Source organism: Micromys minutus (genome assembly GCF_963924665.1).
Source record: "Micromys minutus genome assembly, contig: SCAFFOLD_576, whole genome shotgun sequence".
Classification (NCBI taxonomy): domain Eukaryota; kingdom Metazoa; phylum Chordata; class Mammalia; order Rodentia; family Muridae; genus Micromys; species Micromys minutus.
This window is the reverse complement of record NW_027667793.1, coordinates 64,097-82,315: the sequence shown is the minus strand read 5'-3', so window position 1 is coordinate 82,315 and position 18,219 is coordinate 64,097. Positions and strand designations below refer to the sequence as shown.

The following is an 18,219-nucleotide window of genomic DNA, read 5'->3' as shown; positions in this document are numbered from 1 at the left end:
CGGGGGAGCAGGGTATAGTACTCAGCGCCATAAAAACAAAACAACACAGCCTTCTACAAGAGTCTGCTCTATCAGTGCCCTCCTCTCGGGCCCCCCGGAGTGTGCTGAGCGTGTGCACCAATGTGCCCAGGAGCCCAGAGCTCCTGGAGGGGGGCGGGGGCACGCAGGGCGCGCCGGGGGACCAACGCCACACAGTAATCGGCTCTCAGCTGGCGCGTGGCCCGAGTACCCCCCCCCGGGGGGGTCTTTCGGTCGCGGTGGAGAATTGTCTCATTGTTCCCAGACTCAGCAGCCCCCCCCCCCAACGACTGGAGATCTTTTCACCCTGGCAGCCGGGCGTCCCGCGCTCCGCTGCTCCCCGCGCACCTGCCCTGCGCCCCCGCCCTCCCGCCCGCCATCTGTCGTCTGAACGCCATTGTCAGCAGCCACGCCTGGCGTCCTGGACAACACCCAAGGGGACCCAGGGCTTAAGGCCGGGACAGAAGCAAACAAGGAGGGTTTATTCCAGTCCCGCTTGGAAGTGACCTTGAGCAAAATAGACAAGTCTGAGCTGGGAGTGGGGGTGGGGGTCCTGTTCTCCCGTCTGCTGGCTTTTCCAAGGGGTTTTGTTGGGGGCCTCTCCTGGACCTGGGGGTTGAGGGTACACAACTGGGCATTCGGAGAAGCTTTTCTCTCTGCGAGGAGCCACTCAGCTGGCGGGTCTCGCAGCGAGCCTCCTTAAGGAGCCCCCCGGGTGGGAACCCATTTCAAATGCAGATGTTCGCTTTGTCTGCCTGCAAGTTTGACCCTCCGGTTTATCCCAATTGTGGTCGCAGCCTCTGCTGCCCAGTTGAAACAAGAGCCTGTTTTTTTCTGCCATCACAGGTGCAGCCCTTTCTAGTCCCGCTGGTCGCCTGCTGCTCGCCTCGCTGTACTTCAACCCATGTTTGTTTACTACCTTCCATTCTGCGTTACCCTTAGAGGAAATGTCAGACACTTCCCTGTATCCCGACTAAAAGGAAAACAATCGCAAGCAAACCAAAGTTGCGGACACTGAAGTCTTGGTGAGCTCACCTTTCTAAACCTCTGTGCTCACACCTAGGCGCCTCCCCATGCCGGCGTAGGGACCTTACAGAACACACACACACACACACACACACACACACACACTTTTCTCACTCCCATCCAGTCCATCAACTATTTCCCTAGACAGGAAAACAAAGCTCCAAAGACAGGCGATAGTGTGGACAGATGTGAACTTTCACCTCTTTGCACAAAAGACCCATGGTGCTCAGTGCTCAATTTGGATCGCTATTAGTAGCCATCACTTAGTGCAGAGGGAACGTTGGGGATCAAGGGGACACCTTAATGGGAATTACTACACAACTCCCTTCTTGGTGTGGGGGGCGTCTCTACTCTGCACCAAGAAGGGAGAGTATGCATTCCTGAGTGTCCGGTCCCCCTGGAGAACCACTTGCAGGGCTCCAGCTGTCTCCACAGTAGCAAACTGCCCCCCCCTCTGTTAGGCTGGGACCCTGGAAAGACCCTGCCCCCAGCTCAGAGGTAAAATATTTACCAGACCAGAACGCATATAAAAGTTTTAATAAATAGTATACACTATGGGAAATAGAATCACAGCTGCCAAGTTCTCCGAGGGAGTTGTGGCCGACAAGAGTGAAGAGCGAATGGGCCCCTTTGACAAGGAGAATCTCACCCAGTTTTAGTCTGAGAGCCATTTGTGTGGGGTTAGTATTTGCATAGATAAGAAGGGGGTTATTTTATGCCGCCCTTTGTCCTACCTGAGGCAAGTTTGGGGGTGAGGTGCTTCAGGCTATTCTGAGAGAGACTTGATTACTGGTTTAAAGGTAGGAAACCTTTGCTTTCATCTTTTTGGCCTTCTTTGACTCTAAATCCTCTTCTAGAATATCCATCAACAATTCTCCCTGAAAAACAGGGTGCCGGGGAAGGGCATGGAATCAGACTGGAGGGAAATATTGGGAATGCAGAAGCCTGGTGTCAGACTGACTTTTCACTCGGACAGAACTGAATCTCTTTCACAGATGGGTGTTCTCTCTGCAAGCACAGTGCCCACACCGCCTCCCCAGGTTGTGTCACATGCACACCTGTGCCTCAAATGTGTGTGCAGATAACAGGTATACCGGGTGTGGAGTGGAAAAAAAAAACACAAACCACGTGATTGGTGAAAAAAAAAACCAAGTCTCCCTGCCACCGGTTCCAGATGGCAGTGTTTGCTCTCTTTACTGCTTGGCCCCCCAAGAAGGGTAACACTTTCAACTCAGACTCACTGCCTCTCTAAATCTGGTCTTCATCCTCAGGAAAACAGCAGTGACAGTACTTACTCCAGAAAGACTCAGGAGCAGATGAGAAGATGCCAGGCCTGGTAAGCACGGACCGTTCCTGAGTCGCCTGCTGAAGGCAAGACCCAGTTCCCCACCTTGTCTAGTGAGATCTGAGGGGGGAGGGTTAACGGTCCACCATGAACAACACAAGGCGTTTTTCTTTTTCTTTCCATTTCCCATCTTCCTGCCATTTCTTATTTTGTTTTGTTTTTGAGACAGACTCTCTGGTTAACCCCCAGCTGGCTTTGGATTCCCCACTGCATTAGCTTTCCAAATGGAGGGATTACAGGCTTGAGTGCCACACCTGACTAAAGGCTTCTTTCTTGTTCTGCATTTCAGGCCAGCTGCTGCTGCCTGAGACTGGGGATTTGTGAGACAGCTGGGGCACTTCTGGTCCCTGTATCTGGTCCCTGGAAGAAGGCCCAACTCCCTTGAGGATGTTCTTCTAGCAGAAGCATGAGATTGCTAAACTCACACAGGCGCAAAATCTGCTAGCGTTAGCTGCTCAGATAAATCACATGGCTAGTTTACATAAATCACATGGCTAGTTTACATACTGGTTTACATCTGAAAATGCTCTGACCAAAGAGTTGTGTGTTGAGGGCCTGACTGACAGTTGTTCTGGAGTACTGACTGGACGGACTATAGGACTTGGATGTAAGCAAAGGGTTAATTCTCTGATAGGTTCCAAACTTGACCTTGCAGTTAAGGGGCATGGCCTAGTCCAAGGAAGTAGATCACAAGGGGTTTATTATGGGCAGGTGTAGGGGTTGGTGGAGGAAACTGTCCCTAGCCCCATCTCTTTGTCTGTTTCTTGGTTTAGCTGTTACAATGTTCACTTACCCTCTTGTCAAAAGCAACAGGACCTGCCAACTGAATAAGCCCTATGAAACCCTGAGGCAAACACGTTTAGATTGTTCTCGCTGTGTTTGTCACGTGATGAAAGGTGACCTCCACATAGTCCAACCCAAAGTCAGTGGGGTACTGTTCACTCCACCGGCCAAGAAACAATGGTAAGATGAACCCTCCCAGGAAGCAAAGAACCAGTATTTCTGTGTCTTCTCTGCATCCTCTTCTGAGATGACGACACCCATCCCTGGACCCTAAATAGTATGATGTAGTTTGGCCTCAAACTCATGGTGGAGCCTTGGATGCCCTTAAACCTCACATCTTCCTGCTTCTGCCTTGGAATGCTGACATCACAAGTGAGATTCACCACACCTGGTTTATTCAGTGCTAGGAAATTGAACTTCCTATATGCAAGGCAAGCTCTCTAGCAACTGAGCTACTGCCCTAGCCTGTTGTGGTAAAAATTAAATTAAGGCTTAACCTTTTATTGGCCCCTCAGGTCTCACTCCACGGATGCCGATCTACTGAGGAGCCGAACACATTCCATGTGGTCCCCACATGACTAGGCACTCCAGGCCACCTCTAAGAACTCTGACATGGTTCACTCCACCCCCCCTCCCTGTTGTTTCTGTCCTGGGTGGATACAACCACCCCAGCATGTTGTTTTCACTCACTTCCCCTTGGCATGTTGTCGCCAAGCCTTAGACACACACATCCCAACTCTGTGGCGGGCTTTATGCGTTCCGCCACTACACCCTTTGAACTCAAGTAGTCACATCAAAGAACACACCAAACTACTCTGATCCAATAGGTATAATATAATTTGCTAACCCTTATAAGTCAAATGATCTTGTACAATTCCATCCCCCATAAAACATTCATAACAACCTTATTTATGAAGAGATGCGCCAAGAGAAACATAAACATCTGCTTCCTCCATCATTGTTCCTTCTAAAACTTTCTCCATCTTCCTCTCTACTGCCCAATTATGTATCACCTTAACATAAACCTACACTAGTCCTAGATACTTTGAATCTTGACCAAAATCTTGACCCACCAAAGGCCCTAGTGTTAAAGGCTTTGTCCCCAGAGTGGTGCTATCAGAAGGTGGTGGGACCCTTCAGAGGAGAAGCCTAGTGAGAGGTCCTTGGGCCACTGGAGGTATATCCTTGAAGTAGATTGTGGAACACTAGTGCCTCCATGAAGTGGAAATTTCTGGTTGTGTCATGTGATGCAGAAATGTGATGTTTTACTGAGGCAAAGACCAGAGAAGACACGTGATGTTTGGAGAGAGTATATGTAAGATTCAACGAACAGTGACAGACACTCTCATAGCTAGATGTGCACTTCCTAGTTGGTCTTACATCTCAGCTGATCATCATTTCGTTGAGAGAGGAACAGGAGAAAACTCCTAGCATTCCGGCTGGTCCTAGTTACTCCCGCTGACTCCTGCCTATTGGGACTTCTGCTGGATCATGCCGCCATTGCTGATTCATATTTGGTAAAACTTTTGAACTGGATATTGTTGGTATCCTGACATTACTGAACTGGACCGCAGGGATCCTGACAATTGGAGATTGGAATCGCCCCAAAGAACTACTTCTTAACAGGTCGACATCCCCTTGTTCTATTTACCATCTCTTCCCCTCTACCTTTTGGTGATGGGCTAGAAGGGGGCTCAACGCGTTTGAGAAACCTTATTTAAGTAGGTTTTGAAAAATCTAAGCCTACATGCCCTCATGCTCCCATTTTGCTTTCTGGCAATGAACTGAGCAGTTTTGCTCCACCACACACTCCTGTCGGGTCAAAGCCGGAAAGCGGTGGGTCTGTCTGCATAACCATGGACTGGACCCTCTAAAACCATGAGCCAACATAAACCTTTCCTCTTTATACCTTCATTAGCGCAGATGTTTCATTACAGTCATGGTAGGATGACTAACGCATGTATTCACTGAAGATTTCCTAAGTTAACATTCCAGTCTGTGCTCCAAGTATCCCCGCAACACCCTACAATTCCTCCTTCCTCCCTCCCACAGTGTCTCCACTTGAATGTCTTAGACACCCCTCCTTGGAGATTCTCCCTCGACTAAGCCCCAAGGATCTCTTCCCCCATAACTGCTGTATTTTTATAGCCCTACTGCATTCCTTCTGTCTTTTCTCCACACAGTGAGAGCATGAGCTAAAGGTCAGATTATGGGACCCCCCTGTGTGAGCCTCATTTCAGAGAAAAGTGAAACTCCAGATAGTGCTCACCAAGAAGCTACACACCTCTCATTCCCTGCTGCTTGGCCCTCAGATTGTTCCAGCCACAGTGCCCTCCCTGCTGTGCTGTGCTGTGTGAACTGAATTTCCCAGAAAAAAAAAAAGCTACACCTGTGTTAAAGAAGCAGCACTGGAACCAAAGCCACTTGGGGCTATCCTTAGCCCTCCTTAGTAACCCACTGCATGTGTCACTTTGCTGTTACTGTGATCAAAACAAAACCTGTGAATGAGTCAACTTACAGAGGGAAGACTATTTGATTTTACTGTTCCAGAGGAGTCAGAGTCTATCTTGCCGGGGGAACATGGCAGCAAGCATGACAGCAGAGGCAGGAAGCGGAGAAGTCACAGCTTTAAATGCAAGCAGGAAGCAGAAAAAGTGAGCTGGAAGTGGGGCAGGACAATGGACGCTCTAAGCCCATCCCCTCAGTGATCTACTTCCCTCAGTGTAGCTCCTCCCAAAGGTTCCACAACTCCTCAAACAGCACCTCCAACTGGGGACCCAAGGGGAACATTTCTCACTCAAGCCATCACTACCATTTAGTGCCTCCCCATTTGAATCCAACCAACGTTACTTCAACTATTAGGAAAAGCCTTTGGAATAAATCAACCTAGCAGGCCACAAGCTTGTAGTAACCCTGGGTGAAGTCTGTGGTCTATTCTGAAACAGCATCTGAGACATAGAGCTAAGGATCTGTGCTTTGTAATATGGTTCTCCCTATCAGTGTGTTTGGTAAATACTTTGATTTGTGGCTTTCTTCTGTTCTCTGACCGTAACTTCATGTCACTTGTGGTTTGAATATGATTGGCCCAGGGAGTGACACTATTAGGATGTATGGCTTTGTTGGAGGAAGTGTGTCACTGTGGGGGTGGGCTTTGAGACCCCTCTCCTAGCTGTCCCATGAGACAGTCTTCTCCTGGTTCCCTTTGGAATAAGATGTAGAACTTTTAGCTCCTCTAACACCACATCTGCCTGGGCCTGCAATGCTTCCTACCTTGATGTCAATGGACTGAATCTGTAAACCAGCCCAATTAAATGTCCTTTATAAGAGTTTCCTTGGGCTGGAGAGATGGCTCAGTGGTTAAGAGCACTGACTGCTCTTCCAGAGGTCCTGAGTTCAATTCCCAGCAACCACATGGTGACTCACAACCATCTGTAATAGAATATGATGTCCTCTTCTGGTATCTCTGAGGACAGCTACAGCATACTCATACAAATAAAATAAAATCTTAAAAAAAAAAAAAAAAAGGATCATGATGACAATGCTGCCAGCATAGTAGAAAGCCAGCTAGCTACCTGGTGGGACTACTTGTCTTGGGACTGCTCCAGAAGGTGCTCCATCCTAAGTCATAGACAACACAGGGGACACATGCCACTGCTCTCCTTATGCTGTGACTCTCCGAGGGCTTTTATGCAACAGAAGCAGTCTGGGGTTTGGACTTACAATTTCTTGGATGGTTATTTGCATGTCCATTGCTGGCAACGGACTTTGTCGTTCAAACCTGACTCCAAGGTTAAGGCAGCTGCACTGGTTTATTCTCTCCTGACCTGGATAAACTAACCTGGAATAGCTAATAGTAATGGTTAATTTTGAGATGTGTCATTTTTAAACAAAATAATCTTTAAAGCAATATAGAATTGTGATTTATTAGTTAATTTTAAATTAAAATGTTGAAATCCTGTTGAAAGACAAAAAAAAAGGTCAGTTCTTGTGGGAGGGGGGACCGGGGTAGCCAACGGCCTGTAGAGAAACATGCCCAAGTTTTATTGTGACTACTGTGATACATATCTTACCCACGATTCTCCATCTGTGAGGAAGACACACTGCAGTGGTCGGAAACACAAAGAGAATGTGAAAGACATTACCAGAAATGGATGGAAGAGCAGGCCCAGAGCCTGACTGACAAAACAACGGCTGCGTTTCAACAAGGAAAGATCCCTCCAGCTCCATTCTCTGCTCCTCCGCCTGCAGGGGCCATGATCCCACCTCCCCCCAGTCTCCCGGGTCCTCCTCGGCCTGGCATGATGCCTGCACCCCACATGGGAGGCCCTTCCATGATGCCAATGATGGGCCCTCCTCCTCCTGGGATGATGCCTGTGGGACCAGTTCCTGGGATGAGACCACCCATGGGAGGCCATATGCCCATGATGCCCAGGCCTCCAATGATGAGACCTCCCACCCTCCCTATGATGGTGCCCACACGGCCTGGCATGACCCGGCCAGACAGATAAGAGCAGAGGCGCTCTTTATTATTTTGTTGTTCTTGTTGTTTCACTAGGAGTTCTTGGTGCTGAGCCTGAGGGTTTAGTAGATGCAGGACAAGGAACTTCCTTCCTAACAGAATGTTCCAGGAGAGAGAAGTGACAGTTTTTACTTACATTGTGAAGTGTAAAAATAAAATCCTCAGCTCAAAAAATACCCAGTTTAAAAAAAATAAATAAATAAATAAAAAAAGAGTTGCCTTGGTCACGGTGTCTCTTCACAGCAATGGAAACCCTAAAAACTAAGATATTACTACTTACATGTTGGCACATGTTTTTCATGGGACCTGTGTTGCCAGGTCACAGCCATTCACATTTGGCTCAGAATATACTTCCTTTTGTTCCCTTTGTGGTGAAAACTGCACTTTATACTGACATCTGCAAATTGTGGGGATAATGGGCTGTTGTCAGGGCCTTTGCATGAACTGGGCTTGCTCCCTGGAGAGCTAGCTCTTCTCCACACATGTGCAATGCCTTATCTCACTCTCTCAGAGTTTTCCAGAGATGCCAAAGTTTAATCTAACCCAAACCTGCATCCCCCCTTTCTTCTTACCATCAGATATCTGAAATGGTTTTTAGTTTGTGTCTTAGTTAGGGTTTTACTGCTGTAAACAGACACCATGACCAAATGCAAGTCTTATAAATGACAGCATTTGTTGGGGCTGCCTTACAGGTTCAGAGGTTCAGTCTATTATCAGCAAGGAGGGAACACGGCAGCATCCAGGCAGGCGTGATGCAAACAGAGCTAAGAGTTCTACATCTTCATCTGAAGGCTGCTAGGATGAGGGTCTTAAAGCCCATATCCACAGTGACACACCTAGTCCAACAAGGCCACACCTTCTAATAGTGCCACTCCCTGGGCTGAGCATATACAAACTGTCACAGTTTGATTTGCTCGTTTTCTACATTTAGTGAGGCTAATGTGTGCTTGCACCATGCATAACAGCCGTCCTTACGGGGTGGTCTCACCAAGGCAATTACCTGCAAAATGAGGCTGGTAGATGAGCCTGTGATGTGTACATTCCTCTATATTTACCCCTAGTGCCTTAGTGCAGTGATGGTGCCCAGTAAATAGAAAATGAATGAATAAATGAATTGATGGATAGGTGGATGAGTGGATGGATGGATGGATGGAGATGGATGGATGGATAAATGGACTGTTGTACTTAATGGTCTGGGAGGCGGGGGGGGGGGGCGGGGGTTCTGCTCTGCTCCTCCGGGGGAAGGTAGCTCCTCACACTGCAGGTCCCAGGGAAGGCTGCTTCTGGTGTGTGCTCTGCCTGGCCCAGAGGAGTTTAGGCTGGGAGGCGTGGGAACAAATCCCAGCGGGATGCCGCCAGGCCTGTGAACTCTGGAGAGCCAAAACTCACCCGGGTGCTCAGATTATAAGCCCTGTTGGCCAGGGCCATAAACCCCTGCCTGCCTGTTAGAAAAGTGCGGAGCCTGCGATAAGGCTCTGGGATAAAGCGTTCACGGAGGACGAAGGAGTCAGGACCACAAAGGAGCCAGGACCGAGGAGGTTTCAACGTACATCCCTCTTTTAAACAGACCCGAATACAAACACCAGATTCCCGTATGTTTGCCTCTAAGATTGGTATCGTTGTTTTTCTAATGCTACGTGTGTGTGTGTGTGTGTGTGTGTGTGTGTGTGTGTGTGTGTGTGTGTGTGCAGGGGAGGGATTTAGGGAGTGGCTGATTTGGCTAGAGTCTACATCACTCTCTCCTGTGGAAGTGGGGTTTGGGGCTTGCCTAGAGCCTTGTACATCTGCCCCATTGTGGTGCATCCAGGCAAAGTGGATTTGCAATCAGGAGTTCAGAAAGCACCTGCCGGTTGACAGTTACCTGTCCTCGGGACTTTGACCGAACTCAACCTCTCACGTTTCCAACTTTAACCTTTCAAACAAACCCACAATGGACAATTAGTTATCATTTAAAAATTAATTCTGATCATATTAGTTTTTTGGTAAAATCAGCGTTGGATGTCTTGAGAAATGGCTCAGCAGTTAAAATACAAACTGCTGCTCATCCAGAGGGCTTAAGTTTGGTTCTCAGTGCCTACGCAAGGCTGCTCAAAACTAATAAAACTCCAGCTCCAAGGAACTCACCTCCCTCCCATACACAAACCCGCAAACAACACACACATACATGCATGCATGCATACATGCACGTGCTCAAATAAACCTGACTTTAGATAGAGGCAAGCAGATCTCTGAGTTTGAAGCTGGCCTTGTCTATCCCAGGCCAGTCAAAGGGCTAATAATAAAACCCTGTCTCAGAAATAAAATTAAAAAACTAAATCAATCTTGTCTTTCTTTCTTCCTTCCTTCCTTCTTTCCTTTCTTTCTTTTAAAATTGATGAGTGGCTCCACGTCTTACTGAAACCAAAATCCAGGCTTCTAGCCTCCGCCTTTGGAGCCTGCCTCTGCCTCTGGAGGCTGCCACTTCTGGTCCCTCCCAGACCTTCCTGTCTAGCTCACTGAGCTCTGCAAGGCATGACCTCCGCTAGCCTCTGGCCACCTGCTCACTCCAGCCCTCTAGTCTTTTGCTGTTGTTGTTTTTACTTGGCTTTCCTGCGAGGCTCCAATTCCTCCTATAAAACTCAGTCCCAAGAGGGTCACTTCATCAAGACCTCCCAAGGCCACTCTACCAAAGAGGCTTTCATGAAGTGCTGCAGCCTTTCAGCCCATTCGATTCCTGCATGGTGCTGGTCACTGACCTTAACTGTCTCTCTTCCTGTTTATTTGGTTATCACTTGTGGCCTTGTTCTCAATTCAACAATACTGCCTAGAATGCAAGGTGTGCTCTTGAGTATAAGCTGAGGGATATCTTGTGTGCATGGGGTAGGAAAGGAGCAAAGGGACTGGGGAAGGTCCAGTGCCTAAGTAGGGGGAACTAATTTTCCTGTGCATTGCACAGGCTTTATAGACAATGGAGCCATTTCCTTGAACCTTGTCAAGGAAGACACTGATTGAAAAAAAAAACAATGTATTGTATCTTTTCAGCATCTATCTGGGCCTGGCAGTCTTAAGCACCATTTATACTTCATCCCATTTGATCTTCACAAGAATCTTAGCATTCTTTCTCTTTCCAGTGTGTGTCATGATACCCATTCTCCATGGATTCTTTGATAATAGGATCTGGTTTTCTGTAGGAGAATGTGTCCAGCTTGGGTTGATTAATCAGACTCCCTTGCAGCTAGGTGTGGTTATATCATCCTTTTATGGATGATGTGATTTAAAAACAGTCTGTTGGTGATGCTGGGGTATTCTAAGAAAGCTTCTGCTCCATGCATATCTGTCTTCCTGCCTTACAGTGGTGTGTTGTCTGGAGCAGTAGCAGCCAACTTGTAACTATGAAAAAGCAAGCTGAAGAGTAAAAGCCATCTGACTAAAACTAGAGGACTGGAGAGAGAAGCGTTTTGCAATTATGGGTGCGTTGTTAATTAGATAAACTAAAACCACCAGCAACTGCCATTCTTTTTGCTAAATAATTGGATTAGGCACCTATTCCTTTAAGGAACCACTACCAAATTGTCTATCACTTGAAGCAGAACACATCTGAAGTTAGTAAGGTATGGTGCAAATTATGTATGTATATGCATGTGTGTGTACATATATGTGTGTGCATGTATATGTATGTTCTTGTGTGTGTGCATATGTGTGTAATATATGAGGTGTTGTGTGTATAGACGTGTTTGTACTCAAGTCACCACACTCAGCGTGTGTGTGTGTGTGTGTGTGTGTGTGTGAGAGAGAGAGAGAGAGAGAGAGAGAGAGAGAGAGATCAAACTTAGGTTCTCACATTTGGCCAAGAGTTCAAATGGGGAAGTCAGGACCTTACCAGTTCTCCAGATCTCAGGAACCCAATCTTTCTCTACCCCAGAAACTGCCTTCCAGATGGCAAGTCCCCACTGGAAGGAACTTTGAATATGACAATTATGCTGGAGCAGCTGGAATTCTTCTTATAAATTCCAGGAAATCCAGGGTTTCTGGACACCACATGAAAATAGGAAAGAGGGAACATGCCCCCCTTTCTGAGCAAAGTGAAGAACATTTCACATTCCTTGGTGCTTGGTAGGGATGGGGGGGGTGGTTTGTTGGAAGGGGAAACACCAGTTCTTCCTACCATTGCTGCAAGAGCCTCAGGTTGAGGTGGACACCGCGCCCACTGAGGATGGTAGAGCATGGCTCAGGGGAAATAGAGAACTTATTGGCATGCAAAGATGGGGCAAGCAATCTAACACAGTGCTCTCACAGTGGGGAGTTTCTGCGGGAGTCCATCACCTATCAGTTTTTTCCTGGATCCCAGGAAGAGAAAGCTCGGTTTTCCCAGTCACTGCCTCCCTGCTGCAACGCATACACATACAGCTAGGTGCCCTGGTCGTGCACAAGGGACTAAGCCAGTACCACTGTTCTCCTTATCCAAACAAACTGTACGAGCAAGGAGCAGAGACTGCCAATTTGAAACCAGGTCTTAGCCATGTTATCGACTCCTTTCCCACAGTGAATAACGGGTGTCTACTGAATGCCAGATAATCTTGTAATCTCTAGGAAGCTTGACCTTACATTCTAGTGTGGACATAAACTGGACATGGGACAAATAAACGGACTGCATCGGGTCCAAGAGCAGTAAGTGTGGAAAGAAATGGAGTAGAGACTGGGAAGCTGGAGCAGAGAAGGGAAGTGAGCAGAGGTGGGAGGGGTCAAGGTTGGAGTGACTCTGTGTGCTTTGTCCCCTCTGATGAGTGTCCACCTGATCCTAAGGAAGACCAAGAATCATGGTGAGTTCTGTCATCTCCCAAGTGGCCATGTCCAAGGCTCCTGCGTATACTCAACAGCCTTCCTGGTCCAGAGGAGGTCTGATCAGCTCACACACCCTCCCCGCCCCCACCACCAAGGCCCTTTGAGGCTGCAGCTCCTGAGCTTTGCCAAGAGGAGGGTGTGTGAGCTGATCTACCCCTCAGAAGAGCATGCTTTCCTCAGGTTCCCTCCTAGAACCATGGTCCCTAAACTTCAGGGCGGGGAGGGATCCTATGTCAGGCTGCAGTGTTTTTTGAGCAGTCAACATGCACCTCTATTTATTGGGGTCTGTTTCCAAAGCACCGGTTGTAGCTTAATCCTATGTCCCCCCTGATTACTAGATTCCCTTCACACCAATTTCCATCTACAAAGCTCCATGTCAATCTAACATGGCTCGGGCTCACAGGTGAAGCTCTGGCCCACCTCTCCTGGAACCTCTCTCTGCCCATAAAGAACCAGGAATTCCCTTTTCTTAGTCTGGTATTGGCACAGCCTATGTACCCCACAATGCTTTGAAGCCAAGGTGTCCATGTTCCACTGGACTCTCCGAAGGCTGCTGGGGTCCCTGCAGCCATCTTGGGGAGAGTATCTCCTGTTTTTGTTTCTTCTGGCCAGCTCATGCTTGGACACACAAAAGGTGTGCCACAGACCCGGCTTCTTCCTCCCCGAGGAACAAACCCCTGCTTTGTCCACACCGCCACCTCTACGCTTGCGAAATGGAAAGCGGTTGGAAAATTCCAGCACGGGAGCGTTCAGCCTAATTTCAGCCATGTGAGTGGGAAGAAATATGTTTTTCAAACATTAAAAATTTCTCAGGTTTTCCTCCGAAAGCAGTTCACAACTCCCTGAGCGTGTGCTCACAGGTGAAGGGGAAAAACCGAGTCAGAGCGGAAGCTAAGCGGCCTGGAAAACGAAGCTCTGTGAAGGAGACATATGAAGCCCTGTGCCCGTGCTCCTGGCTTACTGGTTTTACAAAGGAAGCTTTCATGTCTTTCCTGTATCTATTCTTCCTTAATGTCTATCCGAATTCACACACTCACTCACACATATATACTCACACTCACTTACTCACACCTTTACACACTCACTCATTCATACACTCACACACATATTCCATTCACTTATTCACTCACTGACACACACACACCCTCACACACACACACACACACACACACACACATACACACACTCACTAACACACACATACACTCACATACATACTCATATATACATACACACACACTCACTCTCACATTGTCACACACACTTACACTCACACATACATACACACACACACTCACTCATTCACTTATTCACTCACTCTCTCACACACTCACATACATACTCAGATATACACACACACACACACTCATTCACTTACTCTCACACATACACTCACACAATATACACGTACATACTCACACACTCACATGCTCACACACTTACTTGCACAGTCACACACTCACACAATTCACTCATTTATATGATCACTCACATATCCAATCACTCTCACACATATACTCACACACTCACTCACACACACACACTCACACAATACTCATACACACTCACACATGCACACAATCATATGCACTCATTCATTCACTCAGTTTCCCACTCACATACACTCCCTCATTGACACACTTAGCATTCATTCACAACACTCCCTCATTGACACACTAACTGACTCATTCACTCACACACTCACTTAGACATCCACTCAGTCATTCTCTCATTCACTCACTCACTCACTCACTAACAGCAATAGAAAGTCAAACGTGGCCGGCAGCTTCTAACATGGCTCCCAGGAGACCTCACTTCTGGTTTTTATCTTGCACACCCCTCTCTCCCCTTGAAAACCCACTGTACCTAGAATCATGTTCCTAGGATAAAGAAGACAGTGAAAATGACAGATCTGTGGTCAGAAGACAGTGCAAATGGTACTAATTTTGACTTAGTTAAAACTACAAGGTTGTGTACCACATGAAGCCAACAATGACCATAGGACCTGTCACCTCAAAGAAGTTTAATAGGTTTAGACCCATGTCATGTGTCTAATATCTGAAACAACTACTTCTCCTCCCTAGAAGGACATCCCTGTATATTCTAGAAACAACTTAGTGAGATTTCTGGCTTCCTTCAGGCAGCCACCAATCACAGAACAACTTGGATCTTCCTATAGGGGTGGGGAGGGAATCACAAGAGAAAGTGGGGAGTTGGATGAGTCCTGGGGTTTTCCAGCCTTTCAGTCTAGCCAAATTGGTAAGTTCCAGGTTGAGTTGACCTCTACCCTCCACACAGATGTATACATGTATGCAAAATCACATATGTGCATGCATGTGCACACACAGAGATACATACACATGCACCCATCCACACACATACACTCAAAGGTATTTTTAGGTTCCTTTCTCTGTGATAACGCCAGCTTGTGTCAAGTACACGGCCAAAGGGTTTGAATATACAGGCTGGGGAGCTAGGTCCCATTATGTCTTCTGCACAGAACTACCCAAGGTCTAGACTCCAAGGTCTAGCCCCTCTCTGGAAACATCTTGAATTCTCTCCTAAGATGATACATTTGCTTGCTTGCTTGTTTGAGACCAGGTTTCTCTGTGTAGTCCTACCTGTCATGGAACTTACTTTGTAGACCAGGCTGGCCTTGAACTCAGAGCCTCCTGAGTGCTGGGATTAAAGTGTGCCACCACTGTCCAGCAACAGTAACTCCTTTACCCCAATTCATCTATTCCCTAATTTCTTTTTAAAGTCAGACTCATTTCTTTCCACATATTCTCACACATGTGGCTCCTTTCCTGCAGGGACCTGCGGTCTTTTCACTGAGAAGAGTGTTTCTCAGAAACTGTTTCTCTGACTCTGTCAGGAAGGCATGCTAACTGTGGAGTCTCCCTGGCATATTCCACCAGCACCCACACGACACACCAGGAGAAACTTCGTACAAAGCTAGGCCTTATCTTGTCTCCCATACCTCTGGTCCCAACTCTACAGACATGCCTCATTCCCAGGTCTGTCCTTGGCAGATGGTAGGAGCCATTTCACACATGGAAAGCAAGCTCTGGGGCAGTAAAACCAGCCCAACCACTCTGAGCTTGCCAGCTTTCTGTTCTGACAAGGCCTGGAAGGAGCTAGCACAATGGGCAAAGCCAAAAGGAGGCTGCCTGGGAGGACAGAGCGGAGCAGCGCCTTCACCCAAAGCAGAGAACAGGAGAAACAAACCCTGTCCTCGGCTAAAGAGGGCCTAAAGGCCTCTCTGGACCAGAACATCCTGGAAAGCAGGAAGCGGATAAAAGAGGCTCCCACTTTCTCTCCACTATCGGGTGTCCCTGGTGAGGACAAGGTCCTAACTCAGCAAAGCCTCAGACAATCTCAGGAACTGGAGGCGCCCGGTGCTAGGAAGGGGGAAGGGGTGAAGGGAGGCTGCAAACAGGAAGGCCGATGATCAAGCTCTCCAAGGTGCCTTCCTTCCGATGTAAAGATGCAGACGCGCGGTTCAGCCATCTCACTCCAGAGACACCGAGGTGCTGAAGGCTGCCCTGCCCAGCAACCCGACTCCTGCTTTGGCTTTCCTCTGGCTTGCTCCCTCATCTGTTAGGCGAGTTCCTACATCTGTCCATTCAGTTTCCAGTAGATTCAAAGCTCACTCCCATCATCAAACACCGATAAGAAATGACCTAAGTGTTCTCCTCCGTGTCCTGAAGCACAGCCATTTATGCTGCTTTTTCTCCCTGAGAGACTCATTACTACTGCTCTGACACAAGGCTTCCATTACTGCTAAAGCCGTCATGCTTTTGTGTGTGTGCACTCGAGTGCATGTGTGTGTGCGTGCGTGCGTGCGTGCGTGCGTGCGTGTGTGCGTATAGTTGCCTCTTCAGGCTTTTGCATAGGTTGCTAAACTCAAGCAATAATGTGTCGAGACTTTAGCTCCTAAACTATCTCCCAGGCCCGAAATGCCTCCCTCTTAAAGTGGATCAGCAGCCAAGAATCATATTTGAGGGAAACTGTAACCATGAAAGAGAGAGAGCCAAACAAACAGAAACAAGTGAACTCCAAGGAGACAGAGGCAATGTGGAGGCCAGGAAGAATGAAGACTTTTACTGGACTTTCGACTCCCAGAGGACTAAAGAAGATGAGTTACAAAACAAGAAGACGATGTTAGAAAAGGGGGATCGAACAAGAAATATGCTAAAAGTTTAAAGTGAGAGCGAGATACAGAAAGCTTGCAGTAAGAGAAAACTTCTAAGAAGAGAAAGATACCAGGTTAGGGGGAAAAAAAGACTTAAAAGTTAGGCAATCATTTTTGGAAGTTCTGACATTCAAATGACAGAATGCCTAGAAGAGAAAAGGAAGCAAAGCAACCAACCATATGTGGCAGTTTGTACCTACATAGACCCCATAATCCTATCACTAGGGAGGAAGACGTAGGAGGAGCTCTGAGTTCAAAGCCAGCCTGGTCTGCCTACCAAGTTTCAGGCCAGCTATGTGAGACCCTGCCTAACACACAAACACACACACACACACACACACACAGAGAGAGAGAGAGAGAGAATTGAAAAGAAAGAAGAGGGGGAAGAAGAGGAGGAGGAGGAGGAGGAGGAAGAAGAAGAAGAAAAAACCTGTATGAGACAATCCCACAGAGTTTAGGGACATGAAGTACCAGATGAAAGGGACCAATTAAAGACCAGAGCAAAGAATAAAAGCATTGGAAGGCATGCCATGCATATTCCAGGGCGCCAGATGTGTAGAGAAATCCCAAAAGCTTCAGGGAAGGAGAGAACAAGTTATACACACAGGGATCTGCAGCCAGGCTCGTGTTTTTCTCAGCAGCAGAAACAGAAGGAAGACAGTGAAGTGCTTTTTCTAAACAGGAAGGGAAGATGATTTCCAACCTGGACTTCTTCTCTACCCGGCCAAGCCTCAGCTGGGACAATTGTGAGCGGATAGAAGAGGTGGCGCAGCAATTCAGAGCACTTGCTGAACTTGAACAGAGGACCTGAATTCAGAACACATGAAGCAGCTCACAATCTGCCTGAATCTCCAGTTCCGGGAGATCCAGTGCCCCTTTCTGCCTTGATAGGGGTGGGCTTTGGGTTTAGTTTTGTTTTTTGAGATGTTGTTTCTCTGTGTACCCTTCACTGTTCTGGAACTCATTTCTGCAGACCAGGCTAGCCTGGAACTCACAGAGATCTGCCTGTCTCTGCCTCCCGAGTGCTGGGATTAGATGCCAGCACCCACACTGCCACTATGACCATCCAGCTGGCTTTGGGGTTTCAAATGCCCAAGCCAGGTCCAAGGCTGGCTCTCTCCTGCTGTCTGTGGATCCAGATGTAGAACTCTCAGCTCTTTCTCCAGTATCATGACCGTCGGCATGCCTCCATGCTTCCTACCATGACAATAAATGGACTAAACCCCTGAACTATAAACCAGCCCCAATTAAATGTTTTTGTTTTTAAGAGTTGCCACAGTCACGGCGTCTCTTCACAGCAATAGAAACCCTAAGACAGTTGTTTTGCCTGCGTGTAAGTCTACATGTGAGCCTGGTCCCTGAAGAGGTCAGAAGAGGGCATTAGGTTTCCTGGAGTTGGACCCACATGGTTATGAGCTGCCATGTGGGTGTGGGAAATAGAATCCTAGTCTTCATGAATAGCAGTCAAGTGATTTTAACTGCCAAGTAACCTCTCCAGTCATACTTCCTCCA

General features: G+C 47.6%; 1 pseudogene across 1 annotated transcript; it reads left to right on the top strand.

Annotated features, from left to right (window-relative positions):
• Positions 1–7,201: 7,201 nt before the first annotated feature.
• LOC308416120 (U1 small nuclear ribonucleoprotein C-like) lies at positions 7,202–7,686 on the top strand (annotated as a pseudogene). The gene has a single exon. The product of its transcript is annotated as a U1 small nuclear ribonucleoprotein C-like (transcript).
• Positions 7,687–18,219: the final 10,533 nt, after the last annotated feature.